The sequence below is a fragment of the Chroicocephalus ridibundus genome, chromosome 2, assembly GCF_963924245.1.
Source record: "Chroicocephalus ridibundus chromosome 2, bChrRid1.1, whole genome shotgun sequence".
Classification (NCBI taxonomy): Eukaryota; Metazoa; Chordata; class Aves; order Charadriiformes; family Laridae; genus Chroicocephalus; species Chroicocephalus ridibundus.
The window spans coordinates 142,953,109-142,979,196 of record NC_086285.1 but is presented as its reverse complement, the minus strand read 5'-3'; the positions used below and the strand labels follow the sequence as shown (position 1 = coordinate 142,979,196).

The window sequence follows — 26,088 nt, the reverse complement described above, 5'->3', positions numbered from 1 at the left end:
TTGCTTGGTGTCCATGTGATTGAGTGACAATCTTTACGTCCAGCCCTTCCCATAAAATCAAAACCACATTCAGAGCAGGAGCACAACGAAGGGATGTATCTTCAGGAAATATTACACCTCTGTCGCCAAACCTTCAATATGCAAAGAACAAAATGGAGAAAAACTCCGATGCCAATCAGAAGGGCAAAACAAACGCCTAAGCCAGCTCTGTGGTTCCAGGTTGCATTGTAATGGTACCATGGTACAATTAGTCCTAATCCTTCTTAATTTCAACGCTTCCTGTTACAATAAGATGAATCTTTTTGACTTCTGCTAGTATTGATAGGGCAGTGAAGAGGAATGCTAAGCAATCAGCTCCCTCACCCTGCAAATACGTGACGATGTGCTTAACTCTTCTTGCATTGATGACTCCTACCGTCCTCGGTGGGACCACACAAGGGATACGGGATAAGGGACTTGCCAGATCCAGAGCTTCTTCCCGGAAAGTACTGATCATCCCAATTTCCCGCTGTAGCTTTGCAGCCACCAGCGCGCAGCTGAACGTGTTAGCGTGGGTCGTGCTGCACCTCACATTTTCAGCTCTCGCTGGCTGGCGAAGAGTTGCCAGTCTTGCTAATCTGCCTTCCTTCCTCGGGGAAGAGAGACGCTGCAGAAGGGCCACAGTAAGTGGAATACCCTCATCCTTCTTAGTTCAATTATGATTTGTGAATTGGCTAATTTGGGGGCTCTCTGAAACGTAGTCGGAACAACACGGTTGCATGTAAAACAAGGCCTAATGCACTGACTTACATTAATGTTAAATCAAAGATGATTGGATTAATTGCTGTTTCATTTTATCTTCCGTGCACGTGTGGTGCTGGCAGAATTTCAGAGCTTTTAGAGAAATTAATTGAGAACTATGGGGAAATAATACAGGGAAAGAGACTTTCGCATCGGGTCTTTCTGCTGGCTACTAAATGGTATACCATCTAAAACTGGCAGTTTACAATGTATTTTTTAATATTTGTATTCTTTATATTGCTCATAAAATGTAGGAAAATTAATTGATCATACACTATGTGAGGTACTGGATATTGTAACTGCTGATTATACCTCTGGGAGAAAGCACATTTTGCATAAGACTTTCACCACAACTAAGCATATGAGAAAAAACAGATAATTTCTAATGTGGAAAAAGCAGATAGTGTTAAAAATGTAGAAGTACACACTTCAAAATAAGATTCACATATTTTTCATTTTGTCACCTTTATAATCAAATCTGATTAAATCCCTTGGTAGAATGACATAATAGAACAGTGTTAGACCCATGTGGAAACTCACACTATTGGGTATTTTATTTTGTTTGTCCACTCAGTTCTGATAGCAAACAGAAGATTTATTCATGCAATGTAAAATATTCGCTGGCAGGTAAAAGTAATTCTGTTAATGAACATGATTAGAACAGCAGCTGGAATACAGAAAATGCAGCGTTTGCAAGATCCGTGGAATTAATAGACCTTAAAATACTTGGGAAATCAATTAAAATACACCTTCAAGATTACAAAAATGACTGTGCATGTGTTTAACTTGAAAACGAACAATAAAAGAATAAAATCCACACTTCCTCTGCAAGAACGTTTCAAAGTGCTTTTTCCTGACCAGTAGCAGAGCTTGCCAAAAGATTTGGGGAACAGATATTTTTCCACGGCTTTTAATTGGGAAGATACACTGCTAGCGAGAGCTTGAGCTAGTTGGAAGTTTGCACTCCTCCCTTGTCCTCCCTTAGGGCATTCTCACACTGACTATGTATTTTCTGTATTTATAAGATTATTTATATCCCTGTGTGTGGGATAAGCGCCCATTAAAGTTGCTTTAGTGCTGCTGCAGCTGGACTTGTTGGCGAGGGCTGGTTGCTCCCAGGGAAAGGAGGCTGGGTGCTGAGGATGGTGGCATGGTCGCAGGGCGATGTCCCCACCGCCCTTGGCCCCATCCCACCTCCCCCAAGCAAGGGAGGCAGGACAGGTCAGTGATGGGAGAGCACGAAGATGTGTCCCTGTTCGGCTGCTGGTGATACCGTTGCCCTGCTGACGAGCTGCTGGGGCAATGTCCGCGCCTGGGGACCACCAGCCTTCCCGATTGCACCAATGGGCAGGCAAGCCTCGACACCGGAGGCTGGTTGGGAGAAGGTAGGAGCTGGAAGAAACACCAGTTTATATTGGTGCTTCGTACAGCCGATTTCCACGTCAGGTTTGGAGCATGGGGACCAGCTCTTTGGCAAGCGAGCTCCGGGGCACGTGGGGATGCAGTGAGTGCATGTGGTCCCCTGGCCATGCAGCCTGACCTGCCGTTTCAGGCATGGACAGGAGACCAGCTGAGCCCACCACTGCTGCACCATTCAGCCAAGTGAAGTTTTTCTTTGAGAGGGCCACTTGGTTTCCCTCTGCTTTCCTGAGGCTGGCTGCCTCACAAGCCTAGGAAACATTTTCCCAGACAATCTAATGCAGTGGGTTGTGGGGTTTTTTTACCTAAATGTAATAGCAGATATTTTTTACTCTGTGGATTTTTAGTGCCACTTTCTCTTCTTGGGCTATATATTACCGTAGAGCTCTATCCCTGTGAAATAGGAAACTGCTCTGTGCTGTTCTTTCTCCTGTAGTCAGTACAGAAAAGTTATGGATGTGATTGTGCTTTCATTTACAGTTGTTAAGCCTTTTAGCCTTTCTTGGCTCCTGCAGGAGTGAACTTAGTGCTTTGGAAAAGTGAGGATGCAAGGCAATATCCTCTGCTTGGTAACTTTTCTGGTCCAGCACTAAGAGCAGCACACATCCCTGTGCCAACCTATTTATATTTGTTTATCCAAAGATACCATGTCTTGGGAAAAAAACCCAATGAAACTAATAATATGCATTCCACTTTTCAATCACCTATGGACCTTGAAACATAATCACCTTCCCTTGAGACATGCTGCAGATTTTGTGGGTTTATTTACCTGAATATATCACTGATGGTCTGAACTTGGCAAATCTGGCATGGATTTAGGATATTTCTCCACTATGGTAATATCGGATGCAATCTTGTTTTATTCACTAGAATTTGGATCTGCGTTACTGATGAGAGTATTTGATACAGTAACACAGGTAACGTAACTGAAGGCCAATGATTACAGAGAAATAAAGAACTGTAACAACCTAGGATGAATCTCACCACAAGCAATATCGTGTATTTATATCTACGTAGACACTCCAGTGAAGAAGAACCACTCTGCTGTTTCATAATCTGGCCCATGCCAAACAAATACAAAGCACAATAGGCAGAGAGTATTTTGGGATGGTTATATCACATGTGAGCAGGTAGCGGTGTTTAAGTGGAAAAAGAGTTTATGAAGTTGATTTATAGCTTTCTTCTCTTTAAACAACAATACACTTACATATACTTCCAGAAGAGATGAAAATTCAAGGATTTTGTCCAGACCATAAACAATTAGTACATGTCTCCTTGTGAAGGCCTTTTTTTTTCGGAATTTCCTGAGAAAAGCAATGGGAGAAAAGCTATAAGTACAAGGAGAGCGTTATACAAATCACTGCTGTCTCAATCACCAAAGAAACACAAAGGGCTGAAGATAGTTTTAGCACAGTTATCAGTCAAGAAATTGGATTTGAGCCTGAAAGAGATGCCTTCTTTTATCAGGCGTTCATTACTACCTGGTTATTGGTATAAGACAATACAACATCTGCTTTATGCCAATAGCTAGAGTTAGGATTGTTTGCAGTGCAACAAGATCTGAAAGATGTAACACCGTCAAGTAGTTTGCTTAAAAGAATCGAAGGTCTAGTACGTCAGGTGACAAAAATGCAGTGTTCAAACATCATTTACTCTTCCAGGGAAATGTGTTTCCAATCAGCATCCTGGTCCTTTTCTCTAAGAGAGACCAATTAAAGGCAATTGCTATTTTTTTCTGTTTGAAAAAAAAAAAAAAATCCAAGTAATTTTATCCTTTTAATGCTTTTTACATACAGAGAGTTCCTTACTTATGCAAACATGGTGAAAAGGAGTTAGAGGGAGACAGAGTGTGCACCTCCTAATGAGTTTCACAATATATTGTGTACTTCCCATGCAAGTGAATGAGGGAGGTGAGATATACAGAAGGCCCAAGAGCTGCTGAAGTCCTCGAGTTCCTCTGAAGGGAATATTTTCCATGAGATTTCTTTCCATTTGCACTTTCTCTCACGAAGAAGATGCAGAGGGGCAGAGCTGTAGTTAAACCATGAATAAAAGTCCCTGATTCAATGGGGAAGAAAGCCCTGGTGAGGACAGTCTGAACCTCAAAGGAGCAGTGTAAAGCCCAGGCTACCTCCTTCCAGCACATACTGCAGGGTATCTCCCCTTTCCCCTTGATTTTCCCTAAGTGGGAAGAATATGAGCTGAGAAATGTTGCTGCTCATATGCATCACCATTCAGTCTTAGAACCATCTAATAGAAACACAGAGTGATTTGGGTAGGAAGGGACTTCTGGAGGTTATCTAGTCCAACCTCTCTCAGAGCAGGACTAATCAGTTAGGTTGCTCAGGGCTGCATCCTCTCCAGTCTTGAACACCTTCGAGGATGGAGGCTCACAGCCTCTCTGGGCAGCCTGGTCCACTGTTCGACCACCGATATGTTAAAAGAAAATTCTCCTAATATTGAATCAGAATTTCCCGTGTTCTGGTTTGTGTCTCTTGCTGCTCGTCCCATCACCATGCACCTCCAAGAAGAGTTTGCCTCCCATCTTCTCTGTACCCTCCAATACAGGCAGCAGTAAGGTCTCCCCTGAGCCCCCTCTTCTTGCAAATACTGTTCCTGTCAGAAAACACTGTCTCTTGGGAAGCGTGTGACATTTTTCTAGGCATGAAAGTAGGATTTCCACCTGCTGCCCATAGTCTGTCCTCAATATCTATTCTGCACTGCTGTGAAAGAGCTTAAAATCTTGTTTAGGCTGCCTTTTTAAACTGGTTTAAAAATGTTGTCTGCTGCTGCCTGTTCTATCCAGGTTGATTTCTAAATGCTTGATGTAAGTATAACGTGCATTACTGATTTTTCAGGTTGGTAGCAGAAACACAAAATATGAGGAAGAGTAATAACTTTGGGTTGAACATAATATATTACTTAACTGAAAGAGCCTTTGCTCATTTCATTCATCAGGGGAAGTATTAAAAAACCCAAAAAAGGTAAAAGAGGAAAAGAAGCAGTGATTGGTCTCATGTAGCCCTGGGATACTGCCGTTGAAATTTTTCATTTTCCAACTTTTTAACATTTTCCAACTTATTAACATTTTCCAACTTTTTAAACCAAAACTTCAACCATATCTGTCACAAATGTATAACATGTTTTGTTTGACCCTACCTTCCGTTTATCAGCCAATAAACCATTTGCCTGGAAGATTTCAGACAGCTCCATTCACAGCCTCTGGGTTGGCCAAACGCAGCACAACTCTAGTTGGTTGCACGTGGCCACATGGCTCTTGGTGTCTGAAGTAATCACACAGAAATCACCTTTGAAGCCTTTTTTTGCCCTTAGCACGTCTGCTTTTGAGTTTTGTGCCAAGAAGGCACCTCAGAGTTTCTAGAACAGTAGAAATACTGAAAAAAGGAATGACTTTTAGAGTAGAGGTGCAACAGTAGTGAATATTTGTAAACTACGCCAACAGCATTCTTGGCATCTGGCTGGCAATTTCATGTAATCAGATTTCTCCTTTAGTTCCTGTTATGTTAATTTATTGGTTTGTGGATCTGAAAAATTGCAGCTCACACTCTGTTCAGCTTCCAGGTTCAGGCTCATCATTTCAAAAACTGCACTGTGCAAATGGAAATCTGGGCTTTTTAATGCAGGTTTTAACAATTGCAGTTAAATTATTTGGGGTGGAGGGAAAGACATATCCAAGGATAACACCTGTTTTGATGCAATTAAAGCCCTACAGCAGTATATGGATAAAATACTTCTAAAAATCCTTGCTCTGTAGAGTTTAAAATGATTACAGGACCGAAGGGGTTATAAGTAGTTAGTCCCCGGAAAATAGATTGGTAATGATGGAAACAGATTGATTCAAACTAACTATTGCCCAGGTGCAATGGAAGGTGTATGATGGTGGCATTTAAAGACTTAGAAGAGTAATTGGAGAGACAGGTGCTGCTTATGCTGAAACTCGCCTGTTGTGGTGTACACAAACTGAGGTAAAACTGATGGTGCAGTGCAGTGGCTCTAAAACAGGATCAATTAAGTTATTTTATTTTAAAAAATGATAAAATGTGTCATTGGTTCCTCTGTCCTTTCCTGCAGTAGTGTCCCTTAGCAACTGTCTCTGTGAAAGTCATAAATTCAGAACAAATCAAATACAGCACAACTCTCCCCAAAGCAAACTAAGCCTCCCATTTATTTCTTTGCCAAGTGCTCTCCTGCAGCAAACAAGTGCAGTCCTTAAATCTTTACAACCCAGCCTGATGATTTCCTACAGAGAACGTGCAGGGAAAATGTAGGTCCTTGCTTACAGGGAGATTTTTTCCCCTTGTCTTCCAGGCTGGCTTGGCATTCACTCTGGATCTGGCTTAATGCATGATATTGGGTACTCCAGGCTTGGGCTATTGTGTATCCTCTTTCTTTCTTTTCCCCACACTCTAGATATGTGGTGTCCTCTCTCTTTGCTCCCAAGCTTCAGTCCAAGCGGACAGGGAGGAGCTTGAAGCACTGTGCTGGGAGGAGATCTGAAGCAAAAGATGGGGGAAAAAGAGGAATTTGGGGTGGGAACCCAGTATGGAGGAAAGGGAGGCACCGACACTGCTCCAGGGCAGGCTTCGGTGCAGCAGGGAGAGCTGCCCCGCTGGGGACATGGGACCTCAGTTCTGGGAGGTGTCAGGACACCCCTCGTGAAGGGCTGTTTCATTCCCAGTCGCTATGCTGTCTCGTGTGCATCCCCGCTGGGAGCCCTGTGCTCTCCCGCTGCTCACCCCAGGCGCAGGCACTGCAGGGTGTGCTCCCGGAGCCCACGGCTTTGCGGCACAGCACCTTGGACCTGCCTGCTTCTGGCCTTCCTGAGGCATTTCTTTGAGGAGTGCAGCCCCTTTTCCCAGCAATTATCAGAAATCTATGCAAAAATAGCTGTGCAGTTTCTGCACTGCCTCAAGGTAGCCAGGTATGCATCATGCTACTCCCTGTTTATTTCCATAGAGAAACATGTTATAAGTTGCTTACTGATTTAACCTTGAAAATTTGTTCAAGAGCTTTAGAGCTTTCCAAAACCACGAACACCAGTGTGTTCTCCAGCCCTTAATACTGTAATGAATTATTGTAATAAATGTGAAAATTTTGTTTAATATAATGTCAACAGAAACAACAGCAACCAACTAACAAAAAAGACAAAAAACCCTGCAGAAAAGTCCCACCAAACCCTTGCTTGGATGTAATTTGCTCCAACCATACATGGGAAGTTTCTAATCTTTGTAATTAAACCCAACCATGTCAAACAGTCCGTTGTATAAATTGACAGTGCAGAAGAAAGCAGGAGAAGCATGTGCTGAGAGCTACCTGCTCCTCAGTTTAAAGTTGGGTCATTTTGTGATTCATGTGTTCTGACCCTGTCTGTTCATGTGGCTTTGTTATACTCTGGTTGCCTTAGCAGTGGGTAAAGGCAAAATTAAGATATTGTCTCTCCAATTATAAAAATCCTGGGTAGAAGAACATGAGGTGAGGTAGACAGGGGTCACTCACTAGATTAAGACAGACTGAGCTAAATTCATGTGTGATTATACTGGATTGGTTTTGCTGGAGTTAGGGCAGGGATCGTTTTGCCCCAGTATGTGTTGTTTCGTCCCACCTTTAATGAACTAGAGGGATCTGTCAGGGTTTAATCCAATTACTGATGACATTGGAGAAAACAGCGGCAGAAGTGGGCTGGATGGAAGAAACGTATTAACACAGAAAAATCTCATCTTTACTCAAAGAAGTGGGCTGAGAACAAATTGTGGGAATCATCAAGTGCCTCTTATTTTGGTTCTTCATGTAATTTAGGGTTAATTGATTCATTTGCGAACATTTAACTGATAAAAACACAGTAAACAAAGGAGCTGGTTGCAGTTCTGAACAGGAATTGTAAGAAACTTTTTGTCTAGACTGTTTGGATAGGGCTTTAAAACAATGACAGAAAAACTAAAGTTTGGGTTTAAAGAGGTGTCAGTTATGAGACACATTTGCAGGACTCCTGTGAACTAAATAGAACAGTGTTATCAGGAGCCACCAACACATTTGCCTCCAAGGGCTTCAAGAATGATTTTTTTAAAAAGCAGAAATATTGCTAATATGCTTACCTTGTTCATTCTGTTAAAATGAACCATTTCTAGTTATTTTCTTATTTCCAGTGATTTTTATCGTATTTGCAAATCTGACATATGCACATAATGTTAAGAGAATGGTACCTCACCCGCTTCCTGGCCTGGCATGTTTAGGATTTTGGTTGGCCCTGCTTGTGGGTTGACTGGTGGGACTGATGGTTTGTGTTTCTGTTCCTTGCTCGAGTGATCCCCACCTCACAGCATTCAGGGTAGACAGAATAATGAAAAGTTTGGGTAGTTGCACAAATATCCGTGCAAGGTGCACATGTATATGAGTTTCCCACTTTTCTTTCTGCTGCGGGGATATCCTGAAGCCAAGAGAAACACAAATGGTGACAAAAAGTGAGCGCTCAGGTATTTATCAAAGTGCCGCCGAGGTTCACGCCACTTTGCTCACCCTGGTCCCCTTAAACAGCGTTCCTGTTAGCAGCATGGTTTAAACGGTGATTTATTCCCTAACACGACTTTTTTCCAACAGTCCTAATTGCTTAAGATATGCAGATTTCGTATGCCCGTGACCCACTTGAGCAGCCTTTGAAGTAGGTTAGTCCCTCGTGGGTAGCTACGAAGAACGTAAATCCCAGGCCAGGCCTGGGGAAGGCATTTTGCACCCGTGCCACGAGCAACGGTCTGAGTGTCATGTCTAGAATTCACTGCTGCGACTTTTGGCAGTTTCAATTTAATTCATAGGTGACAATGAGGCTGGTCCAAGCCCGTGGATGAGGTCTTTCCGTGGCTGTGTTGCCTCTTTTAGACAGGTGGTAAAACACACTTTTTGTAGTATGACTGATGTCTGTTCGGTTACTATATTTAAAGTCTAATAGACTTTTAGAAATACTGTCTTAGCCAGCAGGATTTAACTTCATTAGTTTTGAAACAGGAGAGAAATGTTAGCCACTGTGCAGTATTTGATTATACTCTGGGGAATTTCCTAGGGTTAAATTAACCACAGGGGAACTCTGGTCTTGTTCTTTGAATACCGGTGAAACATATTGAGAAATGCAGGGGAAAAAAATAATTATAAAATTGAAATGTAAAAACCATAAAGTCTATCTTATGTATAATCCCCAGTGCACAGTAAGTTCTGTATATTTGCGACATTTAATGTTAATTATACCATTTATTTTATATTTTGTTTTTGCTTCATAAAAAAAGTCACGCCACCAGCAAGAAGATTTGACCATAAAGGGAATTTCAGAAAACTACCATTTCACCAGACTCGGTTTAAATTCAGGAGGGAGATAATTTAGCCACTAAATGTCCTGTCTTATCCACAGCGTCACTGGAGAATTACTCTCCAGAATCGCTTTCATCCCCCAGCTGCTGACAATTTAGCAGTGCTGCTCGCCTTTAATTAATCTCTTTGAATCTACATGTAGAAGGTCAGTGTCAATGACTATGGAAGAATGAGTGGAAATTTTTGTCCAGAAAATGCATTTCGGAAGATGAGGTGTCTTTGGAATCGAGTCTTTTTGGTTTTTTATGTTATATGAAATATGAAATGAAAGACTGTTTCTAATTTTATGTATCAACAAAGATTTTGGTAATTTAGTTTCTGAAAAATGAAAATTAGCCAGTTTTGGTTTTCTTTTCATCTGCCGATTTTCTTTTTATCTCCTCGTCCCGCTCATTTCAAATGGAAAATGACGTGTGAAGGGCAGAAGTATGGAGCTAACACATGTAAAAGTGAAGAAATCTCCTTTCCTTCCTCAAAGAAGAGTTAGAAAAAATGTAAGAAACCCCATGAGTTTATGTTTTCTTCCATTCAGCACTCTTAAAAATGTTCCCCTCTTTTTGTACTGCAAAACAAGTTGAGGAAAATATGAAAATCCATAGTTTTAAAATTAGTATTTTTGCATTGCCAAAATCCAACCTAATCCTCAAGCCAACATTAACTTTTTAAACAATGCAAAAGAAACAAATTTTCATTCTTCAAAAAAATAAAACTTGTAAAAGTTTTCCTTTATTTTTTTTTTTCATTTTCTCAATGTGCATGTAAACAGAGCCTGGGGAGAAACTGGATTCTATATGATACCGAGAATGAAACAGGGGAAAAATGTATTTCTTCTCAAATTACATGTACTACTTAATAGAAAAACATCTACCTAATCCCTAGACTGGTCCTCTTCTTTTTTGCTCTGTTGCAGACACACTTACTACAATCTTTACTACCCATCACTTTAAAAAGCATATCTGTGTGTCCATCCTATGAAAGAAACGTGATATGTGCGTAGACACTCAATGCGAGCTGCCTGCAGACTGTACATTGTAAAAGCAGGACGTGCTCCACATGGCAAAATCTAGTAAAAGGAAAAGCTACACATGAAGGACTGACCTGTTCTCTGCTGGTACTGGAGGGGTGCATCTATGACGATGCAAATGAATGTCAGCCAGGTCCAGAGCGAGCATGGGTCTAAAGATTTCTCATCATGGAATCATAGCATTGTCTAGGTCGGAAGGTACTTTTCAGATCATCGGGTCCAACCATCAACCTAACACTAACAAAACCATCACTAAACCATGTTCTGTGCTGTTGAAGCATGTTGGGCAAGTGGCACGCCTCCTTCATTTATTTATCCCTCTGCATTTTCTTAGCTTCTCTAATTCCTTGTGATCTGTGCCCTTTTTGCACAGAATTCACATTGCACTTAGCTTTTACCTGCTGCTTATCCATTTGCAACGGCCAAAAAGATGGTATTTCACCATTTTCCAGACTACAGGATATGTGGAAGTTGGCTGCCATTTTCTCTCGTTGGCGTAATAGGAGACGCTTCTGGCAGTCTTCATCCACACCTACACTCTTATTTCGGTACAATATCCTTTCAGCAGCGTGCAGGCTTCAGACTAGACTTGGCAAACCTATTTGCTGAGAAAAGGCTAAACCACAATACCAAATGAGAAAAAGGGCATGGCAATACATTTTCCAAGACTGATTGGGATGGTCCGGGGTAGCTTATGACTTCATTGTCATTATTTCAACCTCACACAGCCCTGTAAGGTGGGATGTACAATATCACTCCTATTATAAAGATGGAAAAACAATTAGTTGATTTAATTCAGATTCGACACTCGAGCTCCAAACCAGAACTTCATTATTCCTGGCTTTACAATGAGTCTGTAGCTGCAGCTCAAATAACACATCTTTCCCTATAGTGCCCTTGCACAAAGAATAAAAAATGATCAGGAAAAAGGAGTCCTTGACCTGAAAACCAGAGATTCTTAGAGGAAATCTGCAAAAGATGGGAATTTGTTATGTAACGGGTTTCCAAAATAAGAACAGCCCTAATTTGCTCTAGGTTCTGTTAAAACCCCAATTAAAAGATAGGGGAAAAAAGTCTTTCATCAGGGCACATTTTGAAAGAAAGATATAGTAGGTGGAAGAAAGCAGAAGAATAGGGTAAACCACAGGAGAGAATGAAGACACGTATGTGAATTGGCATGTATTGTAAGATAAAATGATCCATGAACTTGGGTTACGTGTGCTATTTAGAAATAAAGGCACCGGAATACAGAGGTCAGCGTGGATGGCTAAGGAACACAAAGGGTCAGCTCGGATAGAAAGGCGTGTGTGTAAGGAAGAAAATGGTTGGTATCAAGCAATAGCAGAGAGATCCCGGGATGAAGTTAAGACAGCGTAACACAAAAGAACAGTGAAAGAAGAGACTGTGAAAAGAGTACTGACTATGCTAAAATAAATATTTCTTTTTTAGATGCCGGAGAGCGATATGGTCACGTAATCTGCATATTGCCATCACAGTTGCTATAGCGAGTGTAATGTACTGTATTTTTTTACCACCAGGGAGACTGTTGCAACAGACAGGGAGCTACATTAGGAAGTTGTGCTTAACAAGTCATGTGTGATTTTACTGTCAAACTGCAAAGTGCCATTCTCCTATGGAAGAAGGCTGCGAGTACTTTCTAGGAGTTGATAAACACCACATGATGCAGCTTTCTGGGAAAAACAGAATCCTTTGAAGCATTTCCAGCAAAATCCTTGGAGAGGCAAAGCATATTTTCAGATGCATGATTCTAGGTTAAACAGCTATGTCCCCCACTTGTTTACAAAGCAGCTCGACAGCTGCTGTGAGCCACTGGCCCCCTTTGGACAGCCAGGATACATTTGGATCTGTCACACCGAGCCACGGCGCGCCTCCGCTGCATTGCTCTGCAAAGATCTCATCGGAGATCTGCTCCTGGCAAGACTGAAAGCCTCACCAGCTTTAAGAGCGGCAGATGATTAGTTTCTTTCCCGCTTTAAGTTTGCTTGTTGTTTTTAACACCGAAGTTGGGGGAAACATTTTTAGTGGCGAAACTGGTCCTGGGAAAGCTGCACCCAGCCTTGTGCATGAAGAATAAGATATAAAAATAAACAGCAGCAGCTGGTTGTTGGCAGGGAATGTACTCTTTAAGAGAAGGGAAAAAAAGACTTGAAGTCTGTTTGGACACAGAGATGCAGTGTCCGGTCTGAAATTCAAAAGTTTCATTAAAAGAGCAGAGTAAAGGTTGGCGTTGCAGCTGTAGTTCAACATTTAGGAAATCAGGCTGAGAGACGCAGCTCCTGAGCCGTGAAACCCAACCATTGCTCCCGAAAGTGCCACTGGAAACAAGCCCATGCAGGCCACCTTGTAAACACCGACAGGACAGCCTGTCTTGGGGATTGAGGGACAGAGGTTTAAACTGCATCTTGCAAACGAAGACACGTGCCTGGGTACGGCCCCTCTCTCGTGGACAGGGCTAAGGGAGCTCAGCCCACCTTTCTACCTAACCAGGGGCACAGACAGTCACAAAACAAGGTCTCCCTTGTAATTCCCCTCTTTTAGTCTGGTCTTTCCTCTTCCTGCCAAAGGAGGGAGGCGAGGGAAAGGTCTAGGGATGTTTTGCCGCTCTGCTTGTTTTTCCTGCTAAATAGCTCATGATAAACTTTTACTACAAAATACTGCTTGTCCAGCAGCCCCTCTGCAGCCTTCTTATAAAGGCTGTAGTGGTCCTTTACCCCTATGTAATTTGCTATTTGATGCATTTATGACTATATAATACTCTGCTGTAGGCACTTGTGTTTACCTCCGTGTAACACAATCCTAGGCCCTTCTTCGCCAGCAATGTTTTTCCTCTAACCAAGGGAAAGGAAAGCAGTGGGGACAATAAATCTCTCTCTCTCTCCCTCGGGGAGGGTGGCAGCAGACCCTCTGCCTCTGAAGCCCACAAATCACAGGCGGTCGGTCCCTTGCAGTCAGAGACAATATTGGTTCTTTTGCCCTCCTTACCAGCTAGTGGTCATAGCAAAAATTATTACTGATGGCATCTGACAGGCCTACATCACGATTTGACATTAGCTTTTAGCTACTGGTGGATTTTTTTAATAGCTGCCAGTGTGTTCAGTCAAATACCTGTCTGTCACCACAATCAGACAGACCTTAACGCGTCTGCGTTATGGAAGAGGACTTTGGCGTCTTTGCAGCACTTTATTATGGTCCCAGCATAGCTTTTTATCACAAATTCCTTGCGCATAGCTGTTCCTGCTCCACCACAGAAATCTTCTGAGTTGGCAGCTCCGATGTCTGCTGCCATTAATCTTCTCTGTGCTGTGGAGAGCGGGGCACTGGGTGATTTATGGCAATTACCTGCTCCGAGGCGGTGGAGCTCAGGTGAGTTGGGTTGAGTCGTTGTTGCCGGTGTGGGCTTTGTCCCCAAGCAGCCCGAGGGTGTAAAATACGCCTCTGTACACCTGCATTCCCTTTCTTCCTCAAACATTGCTCCGCTGAACAGGGGGAGGGAATATGCATTTTAATCACATTTTAAAATAGTATTGAGGTGGTGGTGCGCTGGTAAGTGAAAGGTTAAACACTTTGACACCAATTCAGAATTAAAAGCTGTAATCAAATGTCTTTGTTAGTTTTGTGAAAGCAATGTTTTCCCAGGAAGGGTGTAAAATGCACATCTTTCACCTGCAATTTCCGAGGCTAAGGAAGTTCTAGCTTTTACTTTAAGTGTCATTCTCAGGGTTTACTCCTGATTTTCTATTCTTTGAAGTGGCAGAGACCTGGAGTGATGCACGGGAAGCGAAGGTTGTGCCAAGCTGAGATCAGCTTCGATGCCTTGAGACAATTAAGGAGCAATGTTAATGGGCTCTCTGGGAATCCTCCTAAGCCTTCCACACCAGAAAGGATGACACCCACAACACAGCGCTGAGCCGAGCTTTTAAAGTCTAGAGAAATAAGAGCAGACCTTCAAGTCTTCATTATTAAGCAGCTTCCCTACTGGTTGTGGTGAAAGGGAAGTGTGTTTTGTAATAGGAAGACGTATAAGTGATTTCTTCTCTTACAAAGGTTCATATAGGTGCATGAGAGTGTATGTGTGTGTGGGTATGTGTTACAGCATCTCAATAGTTTATATCCACTGGGTATTAAGCTGACTTCTACGTTTCTTTTTCCCTGCTGCTGCTTTTGTTTGTTTTGTGTCTGTGGGGAAAATGGAAGGTAAGACGCATCCTGTGAATAGGCTGGCGTATAGAGGACAGGAGGTGAATTTAGGAGGGGATGTGTGTATGGAGAAGAGCGGCAGGAAGAAGTGGGACCAGCTGCTGGAGGAGCAAGGGTGGCCGAGGAGGGTGGCGGGGAACCCCCACACCGAGAGGTTCGGGGGGAGTCTGGTGGCTGGCATGTGGCTCTGCGGAGGTGGGCCTGCCCCGGCCTGCTCTGCCTCTTTGTTTTCACGTGGGAAATCACAGGGGTCAATGGCAACCCAGCAGTCTTACTGATGCGGGACACGCTTATTTGGGAATAAAGAATGGCTTTTTCTTGTTTAGCTTGAGCAGTTTCCAAAGCAGCCTAAGTTAAGCTGGAAAACTGTGCCCGTTCTGGAATGCAAATCTGTGAGGGCCTTATAGGAATATAAATATAGCATCTTATCTTGCGCTGTTATAAACTCCCACACAGACAAGCCTGGAGGCAAGCGGAAAAAACGAAGGCAGGGCTATTCATGATACCCCTGGCGTCAGCTACAGTCACGCGCGGGCATGTGGGCAGCTGGAGCCGGCATATGCTAATAGCAATTAACATATGTACATGGACCTCGGCCACGCAGAGCTGCAGCACAAAGAGCCCGATCGAAGCGACGTTAACGAGGGCGTCCTTTGGCCACTGAGCCTTCTATTAAATGCTGCGTGTGATCCATGCTGTGACAATATGTAGTAAACCTCGTGCCACCTTTAACGCGCAGACGTGGTTTTCCTCCAGGATGCCTTGCTTGAAAGCCCAGTTTTGGTACAGCCTGCTTGGAGCAAGTGAGTTCGGAGCATAAAGGAGTTTTTGGGCTACGTTTCTTCCCAGTGGTTGGTTCCTGGGTGAGGACCACACATGCCCTCCCAGGTATGGGACTGAGGGCTTCCAGCACCCTCACTGCCTTGGGGCCTTCAGTTTGGTCGTAGAATTTGAGGCGGCCCAAAGTAGCTGGGTAATGGTGCTCTGAGAAGTAATTCTATTTTTTAAACACTTCACTCTTTTAGCTGTCTAGGGCCGTTGCCAACCCGAAGCCCTGTCATAATCTGGTGGCACGCTGGGGCTTGTTTACAAGATAAACTAACAGCTGCTTTCCTCTCATCCGCTGCCCCTGCTTCGAACTTGAAATGGGAATTATCTGTGTGTGTCAGAACCAGAAGAGTCAAAGCCTCCTCAGAGATGCCCTTTGGGCCTCTCTTTCTGCTACCTTGCAAACATCGTTGTATTTTCAGGGATGGCAACCCAGCACCTAATCTTCCAGAGGCACATGTATTGCTCCCAGGGAGGCATGTTAGGAATGAGGGAACTGATTTATTTTTTTTTAACCCCCCCCTCCCCCCTCATGGGTTAGCCCACTTCTGCTTATCAGCCTACCTCAGCGCTCGGCGTTTGAAATCTGGATCAGAATTTTTCAGCTTTCAGGTCCTATGCATGACTTTTCAGCGGTGGCCTCGTTTGATTTCAAAGCGGTTGAGTGAAAATGCATCCATTTTGGGTTTTGTGCATCTGTTGTTAGAAATATAAGAGGAGAGCCCTTACTAATTTTTTTTTTTTCCTGATCTGATGTTTAGTGACTGTATTAAAAGGCCACACACAAGCTCCTCTCTTATTTGCATATCAATACTTAGCCTATTAGAAGCCAATGGAGTGAGGGTCTCGCAGTACATACCCTCTCACAGCGTGACGCTCAGACTTCCCATGACATCCTTTCTTCAGCTTTCATGTCAGTGAATATTATATTGTGATGCCTTGAAGCCAGGATAAACTGGGGCTGTTAAATGTTCAGATGTATGCTCAATCTGTGAAGCTTGCAGCTGCTCCACTCCTTTGATAACGCTAGTAAGCAAAATTAGTAAATAAAATAAATGCTCAAGGTTCATTTGCTGCGCACCCCAATACATGAATGAGAACAGAATTGAGGACATCAAAGCAAAGTAAAAAACAGGCTAGTAATAACATGTTCCCCTTAGGCCTCCTGCTTAACCTAAATGTTATGTTAAAGGGATAAATGGGTGAACTGAATTATTATACCCAGTTAAAAGCCAGGAATGAGATTCGAGATCACACCCCTGTTAGTAAGATGAGCATTATCTCCTTAAGACAAAAAACATAAAGTATTTTGCTGAGAAATGTGACTTGTTTAACATATTCACAAATTTTTCTTATTATTTACTTACACAGTGAAATCCTGAAGTGGCCCACGAGGCTGGAGCAAGGTCACCCTCCTCCCCTCCCGCTCCCCCTGGCCCTCGCTTGTCTCTGCGCCCTGACAAGGGGCAAATCTGCCATGGTCACCTGTGGTTGAAATGAGATAGGAAGGCTCCCCGGGAAAGGATGTTTGCAAATACATCTGAAGGACAGAGAAGAAACCAGCCTGGCTGTTAACCTCCCCGTGGTGGAGGGATGGGGATGAGGTGTCATTGGAAGGCACCATTGGCTCACGGTGGCCATGGCTGGTGAGGAAGAGGAAGGGAAGGTGTCCGCAGGAGTGGGGCAGGAGGGATGGGGCCACCTACTTTGTCTGAGGGAGGAGACGGGAAGGGATGGGTTATGTGCTGGCTCCCAGCGCACCTGCCATGTGTGAATGGAGGAGGAAGGTGGGTCCAGCACATTTAGTATCTCAAGCTCCCACCCTCCCAGAGTTGCAACACCCCTGAAAGCGCATGGCCACCTTGCTCTCTCCTACTAGCCTGTGGACTGAGGAGGGAAATGCTGCATTACCTGCATACACCGCTAACTCATACTGCTGCTGGATTAAAATGTTTTAAGACATACAGCCCAGAGGTTACACGCTTGAGAAAATATTCCTCAAGGAGGCTCGCACAGTAGGACTAATCGAGGTAACCTCAAGTGATGGTGATCAAGGGCATGGCCAGAGGAAAGCGTCTGTGGCAGTGAAGATCTTTGAAGGTATCACCTGTGGGACAATCCTGGGGCATGAAGGTGCCAACAAGTGTCCCAAAGGACCCTCCACTCACACAGAGCTGTCGTGCTGAACTGCAGTTATTCGCTTCACTGTTATGAGTAAGAATGTTAGAGAAGCTCCTAGAAGACTTCAGAAAATTAAGGTACTACTGCCCCAAGCACTGGTCATCCCTCTGGCAGAAAACTGTCTTCCAGAGACCTGAGATTAAGCACATGAATTACTTTGACCTGGGAGAAAAGAGCTACTTTCTGTGAGGAGGTATCTAAAAAAAAAAAAAGATTTTTTTCTGCCTCTGCTGTCTTCAAAGACAGAGGAGTGTGTCAGGTTGGTATGTTGCAAGGTGCAGAAGTTGCATGTTTTTTAAAGAATTTCAGAAAAAAAAACCAGCACAGAGATTGAATACATTCAAAAGTGATTTTACATGGAACAAGCAGAAGAATAAGATAAATGAAAATCTGGAGATGATGCACACTAGACTGAAGAAGGCTGCGTTTCTCTCTCATAGTCTGTGCTGCTCAAGTATGATATGATTCATGCCCCTATGAAATACTCACCTCTATTTAAACCCACCATCTCCTCTTTACTTTAAAGTTAATTAATTTTAAAAAACCCTCATAATAGGAGTATCAATGGCAGAATAACGGATTGCCTTGGGAACAGTGATCAGATAAACTGGAGTCTCACTAAGGTCAGATGATACACTAATATGAAAAATAGGATCCAGCAACAGACACTTACATTTAGGAATCTGCTTTCTCGTAAAAAGGGACCGATAGTATGAAGTGTTCATATCCCAAAAACTCTGCTTAAATACAGAGGAAACGGAGTAAGAAAGCACAGTATTATTTCAATTCTGGGGTTGAAGACTGTTGTAAAAAATAAAATAGCATCTGAAGTTTAAAGTTAATTCATCAAATTTCTCTCATCGACGGTACATGCTCTTTTTTTCTCCCTCCAGTGTTTGAATGTACCACTTGCAGGGTTAACACTAACTCCTAATCTGATTTTATGTATGCTTAACTTTACACTCTATGAGTTCTCATTAAAACTCAAAATGTACAAATTTAAACACATGCTTAGCTCTTTGCAGAATTAAGGTTGCATGTTGTGAAATACATAAGATATATAATACAGCTGCATTAAAATTACAACAGAATTCCTGGCTGGATTTTCCTGGTCACTTTTGTTATTTTAATGCAGTTTTAAAGGTGGATACCTTTAAAGGTTGTGCTACAGGTTAAAATCTTAGTTGAAATTTTATAACAGAACAAATTATGCCTAAAAACCATATCTTTGAGAAACGCAGTCCATTTTCCCATTTCAAAGTTGTGCATGAGTAACTTAGAATTCTATCAAATGTATTTGAGATTTTATCCCAAATTTTTGCAAATCTTGTTGATAAGAAGTTCACCGGGTGTGCTCGGTCTATGGCATTTCAGATGCTCCTTAGCTTTGCCCAGGTAAGTAAGTCACAACTTCCATCCGAGTTTTTCAAAAACTGGTCACTGGTATTCCTGTAAATCTCACAATTTTAATGAGCTTTCCTGCCAGTGAACTCATTTCCTATATTGCCAGTGGAAACAGAACCACGGAGATGTGAACACCCTTGAAGCAAAATAAATTAGAGGGAATGCATACAGCTAATTTCCAAGATATGCTTGGCCACCTCTAAATCAGAAGCAGAGGAAGATTTCCTGCTCTGCCTCCAAACAGAGGTCCATCAGACACGGACGCGCTAGCTATAGGAGATATTTCTGAGTAGGGCACAGGAAATCTTGTAAAATAATTTCTTAATGATCTAACTGTAGGGAAAAATTTCTTCTTCCTATCCATCTATGTAGCCATTGCCCTGCAGCATGGGAATGTCTTTCTCTTAATTTTTCTGTCTTATCTAGTACCAGTGTGGGTATTTCCATTTTCCGAAGAAGTGCCTAACTCTTTTGTCTGATCCTGCCACGCTGTTGGCCTCAGTGACAAGAATCTCATTTACAGCAGTCTCACACCATATCCCTCCCTTTCCTCACTGGAGCCTGTCAGCAGCCCGAGCGGTGGAGAGTGGCTGCTGGTGTCTGCATTCAGTTTTGATGTGCTGATAGTAAGTACAGAGTAAGGTAAAACAACAGACCTCTAACACACCTACTTAAACATCTGTATATTATTTGCCATGTTTTTAAGCCAGTTTTGAACACCTTTTGGCAATTCCTTAGAAAGACCCAGGAGGAGCGACCAATGGGGCTGATGTGCAGCACGAGGGGGACCTGCCTCAGCCCTCCCATGCTCCTGGTGGGGAAAACTCCGGCCCCGGAATTCTCAAATTTGGTTCCAAGAATTAAGTCTGCTCAATAGGGAAAGAAAGGAAAGTGAGGATGGAAAAAATGAAAGCAAAACACTGGTTGGTCATAGGATCAAAGGAAAATTAAAACTCAAGAAAGCCTTCAAAATCAGGAAAGAGGTTGGGGACCGTTGCTTCTGCGCAATACCCCTTGACTAAGAAAAACAGAATTATAAAGATTTCACTGGATGTCAGGCCAGAAGGGGACCATTATGATCAGTTACTCAGACTTTCACTCCACTGCTAAGGATGCTGATGCAGCCAGCTTTGCCGCGAGGCATCCCTGGGGAGAGGGCAGACTCAACGCTGAAGCCCATGGCCTCTCGGCCAGCGCGATGCTTTGAAGGCTGGGGAGTGAAGCAGGCAAGGGCTCCCTCCCATCGCATGTGCAGACCCTGCTTGTACGCTTGTCTCTGTGAGAGCATTTCTCCTTCGCCCACAGCCATTCCCTGGGCCACCATGACCTTCCCACCTCTGCCCTCAGCTGCTACCTGCCTCACCTAGCTGAGAAGTCAGGAGGAAAACATTGCCTCATAAAACAGCTGGGTATGGTTTTCCCCCAAAACACAATACTTGTTGGCTGCTTCTTGCTCTTCTGAAAAGCAAGGGCAGCCTGTGCCCTGTAAGGGGTGGGAGGCAGGTGGGGTGAGGTTGCTCCATGGCAGCACAGATGGAAAAGACACCTTCTTTTTACTTGCTGTGCTTCACTGTGATTTGTCTCATCTTCTGACATGCACAGCGCAGAAAAGGACTCCCAGGTGCTATATTTTGTCCATTCAGTCTATGAAGACCTCATTAGAGCTGTGCTTTGGTCTGCAGGAACCCCTGGTGGGACCTCAGGGTCTTCCCCTTCACTGTACCAGCCTGGTGCTGGTGCTGCCTGCGCTCCCAGAGCAGCACCTGCCCTCACCTGAACCTGACAGGGAAAGGACTGAGCATTTCAGTGCTTTCTCAGCTCATCTTAACGTTTTGCACATTCCTCTTCATAACTGCAGTGAAGATTTTAACGCAGCAACTGCGTTTTTATATGTAGCAATAACAGATTTTGTCTTATATTTTACAACACATGCTAACAGCTGTTTACAAAGTAGTGGTGGAGGAATGCAGTCCAGTGGGTATACTGACTATTCATTTATCCAGAGGGATTACACTGCGGTGAACAGCATTTGGACTTCAATTTAGTATGCATCCAGCCGAATTATGCGATTAGCTGATATGCAATAAACCAGAACAGAAACACATGCAGTCAAACGGTGCCAGATAAAAAGCATATGATTTTTATACAGGTTCTTATAATATTGTACAGTTAAATTATAAATACACAGTTATATGGAATTTGGCTCTCTTACTATACATCTATACTTCTGGTGCCCTACCTGTGTACATATATCTGTGGCTGTATGCATGGAGCTGCACTGATTTCAGGATCTTTATCTTACCCATTAAATAATCTTTTTTTCTTTTTACTTTGACTATGACAGACTTCAAATGCTGGCACAGAGCAGTGTTTTTCTGTCACTTAAAAGAGGATATGAGAGTTAAAAGAGAGCCTTTTATTAAAAAAAGTTTCAGAGAAAAAGCCTTTCCCAGCAGAAACAGCTAGGTTATTTTTTTAAGAACAAAGAAAGAGAAATAGATTTTTGGTTGGCACTGGGACTCTTTACAATTATGGGGCCTCCGCTGCCCACATCCTGGCCCCTCTGGTATTGCTGCCCCTCCCCAGGACGGTGGAGATGGGGAGAGGAGATCCTCCCTCCTTCTCCTGCCCTGCCACAAGGGAGCAGGGCGGAAAGACACTTTAGCAGCATTTTTGTCTGAGCACCCCTGGCAGGCTGCTGGGCCCGGGGAAGAAAGCAAACAGGGCTCAGAGGGTGTCCTCCCAGCAGACATTCCCAACTGTGAATTTCAGCCTTTATACCATTGCGGTCACAAAGTAAAAAGACCACAGTCCCCACCACCATCCTGCTCCTCATGAGAAACCAAGGAGCTGGCAATACTGTCCTATGGGCCACCATGGGTAGGATCTGGGTTTCAACATATGATGTGCATGAACTCGGATAAAACGAGGTCTTAAGCATAATGAACACAGCGTCCTAAGCTGAAAGATGCTGCTAAATCCATCTGTACCTCACCCTCCTGCCCGCACACAGGAGTAAGATCCTCTCCATCCCTCCCCATCCAAGAGGGATTGTGTTGTTACCATTCTAGCTTCATGTCTTTGCTTGGTATTAAAGTGATATGTGCCCTGACAAAGCTCAGAAGAAGACAAGCCTTTCCTTGTTTTCTTGTTTTACAAGACACAAAGCATTAGCCACATTAAATAAGAGACTGGAAAGAAATAGTGAACAACCACTAATATGGTGACCGCTATTCATCCTCTGTGCTGCGTGAGGTCGGAGCCTTATGGGAAATAGCATGTACAGAGGTAATTAAAACTATATCGCTGTATATGCCTAAGTAGGCCAAAATATGGCTGTAGGCAATTCTTCCAGAATGGTGCAGTAGGAAAGTTCTTGGCCTCACCATGAGGCTCAGACTACGCAAGGACAATCCCATGAGATCCCAAGTGTGTAGACAAATAGACCTAGGTAACAAAATACAATTTGGTTAAGCATGCAACCAAAAATATGTGAAATCAGGAATTAAAAACATTATAATGCAACTGATGTATTTGCAGGTATTGTAGTGATGAAAGATTGTTGAATACCTTTCATTTTTTTAAAGTGCTTTCCTTTCTCGCAGATGAAAATAAGTAAGCGGTGCTCCCTCTCTGCCTTTCAACAACTTTAAAAAATTGTAGGGTTTATATGAAAAAAAAAAAAAAATCTCTTGCAAATATTTAGCCAGCTTGGCATTTAATTTGGAATGTGAATTTGCATCAACCCCTCAGAACAGCAGGGGGTCTGTAGTCCGTTCTGTACATAACCACATGTATTTATTTATTCTGTAATTTTGTTTTCTGTAAAATTTGCAGTAGTTTTTAAAAATCTTTTCAATACACAAACATGCAGAAAAAGAGAGAGAGAATGAATGCCTATGAATTACGCGATATTCTAAAACTCTGTTTCCAAATGCACTTATCTGAATTCAAGCTGTGACTTAATAGCTGTAGCTGTATCAACACTGTATCAGTTTACCATAGGAAGAAAATATATGAAATGAGACATAACCTACTAAGGTCACTTCAGGGGCTATCACCGAGCGGAAAATGAATGCTAATATTTTCAGATTTAACATGGGTAAGCTAGTCAGAAACAATAGTTTGGGGCTGAATTCTGAAATGCCCTCGGTGAAAGTAATGCAAGGGGGATGGTCAGTGAGATGGAATTATTAAAAGATAGGGTGGAGCCAAGCCCAGCCATATGGTGAATGCCATAACCGGGGCAGACCTGTCATGGCCAAGCAAGCTGGGAAAGCAGGCGAAAAGAAATTGTCCTGAAAGAACAACATGCATCCCGCCATGAAGAAATGAGGGCAGAGGGCTGTGGGCAACGCGTTGGCCAGTGACTGACACTTGCACTGATGAAAGACAACACTGGAAGTTGAGCCCCGGCTATGCAAAGTTGATTAGGGTAGATGGGACCCTTCATCATGCCTTAAAAAATCATCACAGCTCAAAACACTCACTTCCAATATGCCTAATAAAACCCTCGGTCATTCATGCAAGTTGGATGAGTAACATATCTATCAGCAAAATAGCTGCATAACTGGGTACATCAGGCATAGCTGTTCATAACACACAAAACCCAAAGTCCTTTCTACCAACAGAAGATGTCAGGGGCTCTGTCTTGTTGCAACTATGACAGAAGTCTGAGACTTACTGTAGACATTCTCCATTTTTCTTCAGTTGTACTTTTTGGTGAAGAATTCTCTACATTAAAATGCATAAACATGTTTGCATTTGGGTAAGTTATTGTCAACCGAATCATTAGCTCGATATTTAATCAGCTATCAAAATTAGGGGTCAGTCCTCGAATACTTTATTCGTTGAATGACTCTGGTGGGATAACCAACCTAAGTAACATTTGCTTCAGATGCTTTCAGGACCCAGCTCTCATACAGCAAAAAATTGCTGTGCAAGTATCCTGCGCCAGTGCTCCCCAGTTTGCACTGGAGCACTCTTTGGATCACTGCCTGGTGATCACTAGGGGGATCTACATTGCTGGAAACACCTGAGACGGTGCTGACTCCAGCTTCTTGTGTCCGCGTGGTCAGTGCTGCACCAATGTGGGCTAATTCAGAGCTGGCTTGTCTAGTTCTAGTCCCATGGTCTTTGCAGCAGTCTACGGTATGATACATCTGACACATCTTTATTATCTGCTTGTTTTCGACAATAGCCAGAATTGCATGAGGTTTTAAAAATTCAAAAGTAACTCACAGCAACTTAACATGGTATTTCCATGCACATCTGCAAAGGAAAACCCTTCTGTGCCAGGAAGCCATTGAGAGAAACGCTGGTTTTGGTACTGTTCAGGTGAGTGTATCTCTGAACCTTGAGTATAGAAATGAGAACAAAAATCAGTCAATTAAGCCAAAGGAGACAGTTGTTGTTAAGTAACAGTCATTGTCACTATGCTCTTGGTCTCAGTCTTCCACTTAGCTCACACTACAGCTACTGACCACATGCGTGAGCATGCACGTGTTCTTGTATCTATCGTATAAATCCATTGCACATTCTTGGGGCTATAGACATTGAGGTTTTTTGTCTGGTTTCTTTTTTGTCATGATACTGATCAAGTTGTCATGTTTGCACAAGCAAATTATATGTAACTAGGACCGTTCTTTGTATTAGTAAACTTTCTTATCTTCTGCACAGGGCGATTGTATCTGAACTGCAGCAGAAATGGTCCCTTGCCCATCATAGCTCCTAAACCGTGCCCAGGACCTGTTTGGAAGAGTACTTATTGGCCTGGTCCAAAGCTCTGCTGGAGACAATTTAACTTTACAGATGATGGAACATCATGGCTGGAAACACTCCTTGGCATTATTTAATTTCCTGGTATGGATGTAATTAGTCTGACCTGGCATTGAACTGTGAACAAAATCCATTTTTTAAAATAAAACCTTAGAAGAAAGCATTCTGTCTAATTCTGTTTTTTTTTTGCAGCTTTATCTCTTTTTGCATTGTTTGTCATTTTGTCAACATTCACCCACATCATTTTTTTGCAAATGCTAAAACTTTTAAATGCTCTTTTTCTCAAATAGGAATACTGTTCACCCATTCTTTTTCTGTCTGACTTCTTATAATAAACTGGAAGAGTTTACAAGGTTTTGCTTTAAAAAATAATTTCTCTATTAGTTTTTCTAAAGAAAATATACTTCTTTCAGGTGGAAAGATTAAAAAAAAATTACGTCTCTTACATTACTTTTTCTAGGTATAATCCATCCACTATAGCTCAACATCTGCAAGCCTCAAGAGCAAGTTGTCACATCTCAGCCAAGTACAGAGAAGTAAAGGAATTTTCTAAGAAGCCAGATATAATTTCATCGCAGTGAATTGCTACCCTAGGAACACTGAGGAACTGTGGCGTTCCACTTCTCATTATGTATGCCCACAAGAGAAATATTAAACTAGACTTTCCTTTGACTGTTGCCTTCGTTCTCTCCTTCTCTTGTACATACTTATAAAATAAAGATCAAACTTCCTTGAATCCTTTTTATCTGCTTTGAAGTCTAAGGAAAACTTTTTTGGAAATTCTATTTTCATCTCTGTGAATTTATTCTCTAATGCTTCTAACTTGTCAAATATGGACTGTGCTGTTCAAGGAGCAGTTAAGGAAAAAAGCCCATCTTTGAATTTACATGAACGGACAATCATTCTCATCATTCATGAAAGCCCTCAAAAACATGAAGCCACAATATACTCCTCTTCTATTACAATTTCTTTTGGACCTGTTCTGAGGCTTGTCCTCTAGATTCTGTGGAGGGGGAAAAACAAAGTCTTTTTTTTCCTCTTTTTGCCCAGCAAATTACTTTGAGTAGGTAAAAGAAGAAAAT

The 26,088-nt window shown here is 42.7% G+C and overlaps 1 long non-coding RNA gene across 1 annotated transcript; it reads left to right on the top strand.

Annotated features, from left to right (window-relative positions):
• The first annotated feature begins 538 nt into the window (after window positions 1-538).
• Window positions 539-25,596, top strand: LOC134510918 (uncharacterized). The gene is made up of 3 exons (XR_010069754.1): window positions 539-662; window positions 24,908-25,090; window positions 25,467-25,596. It is a non-coding gene; the product is annotated as an uncharacterized LOC134510918 (long non-coding RNA).
• The last annotated feature ends 492 nt before the right edge of the window (window positions 25,597-26,088 follow it).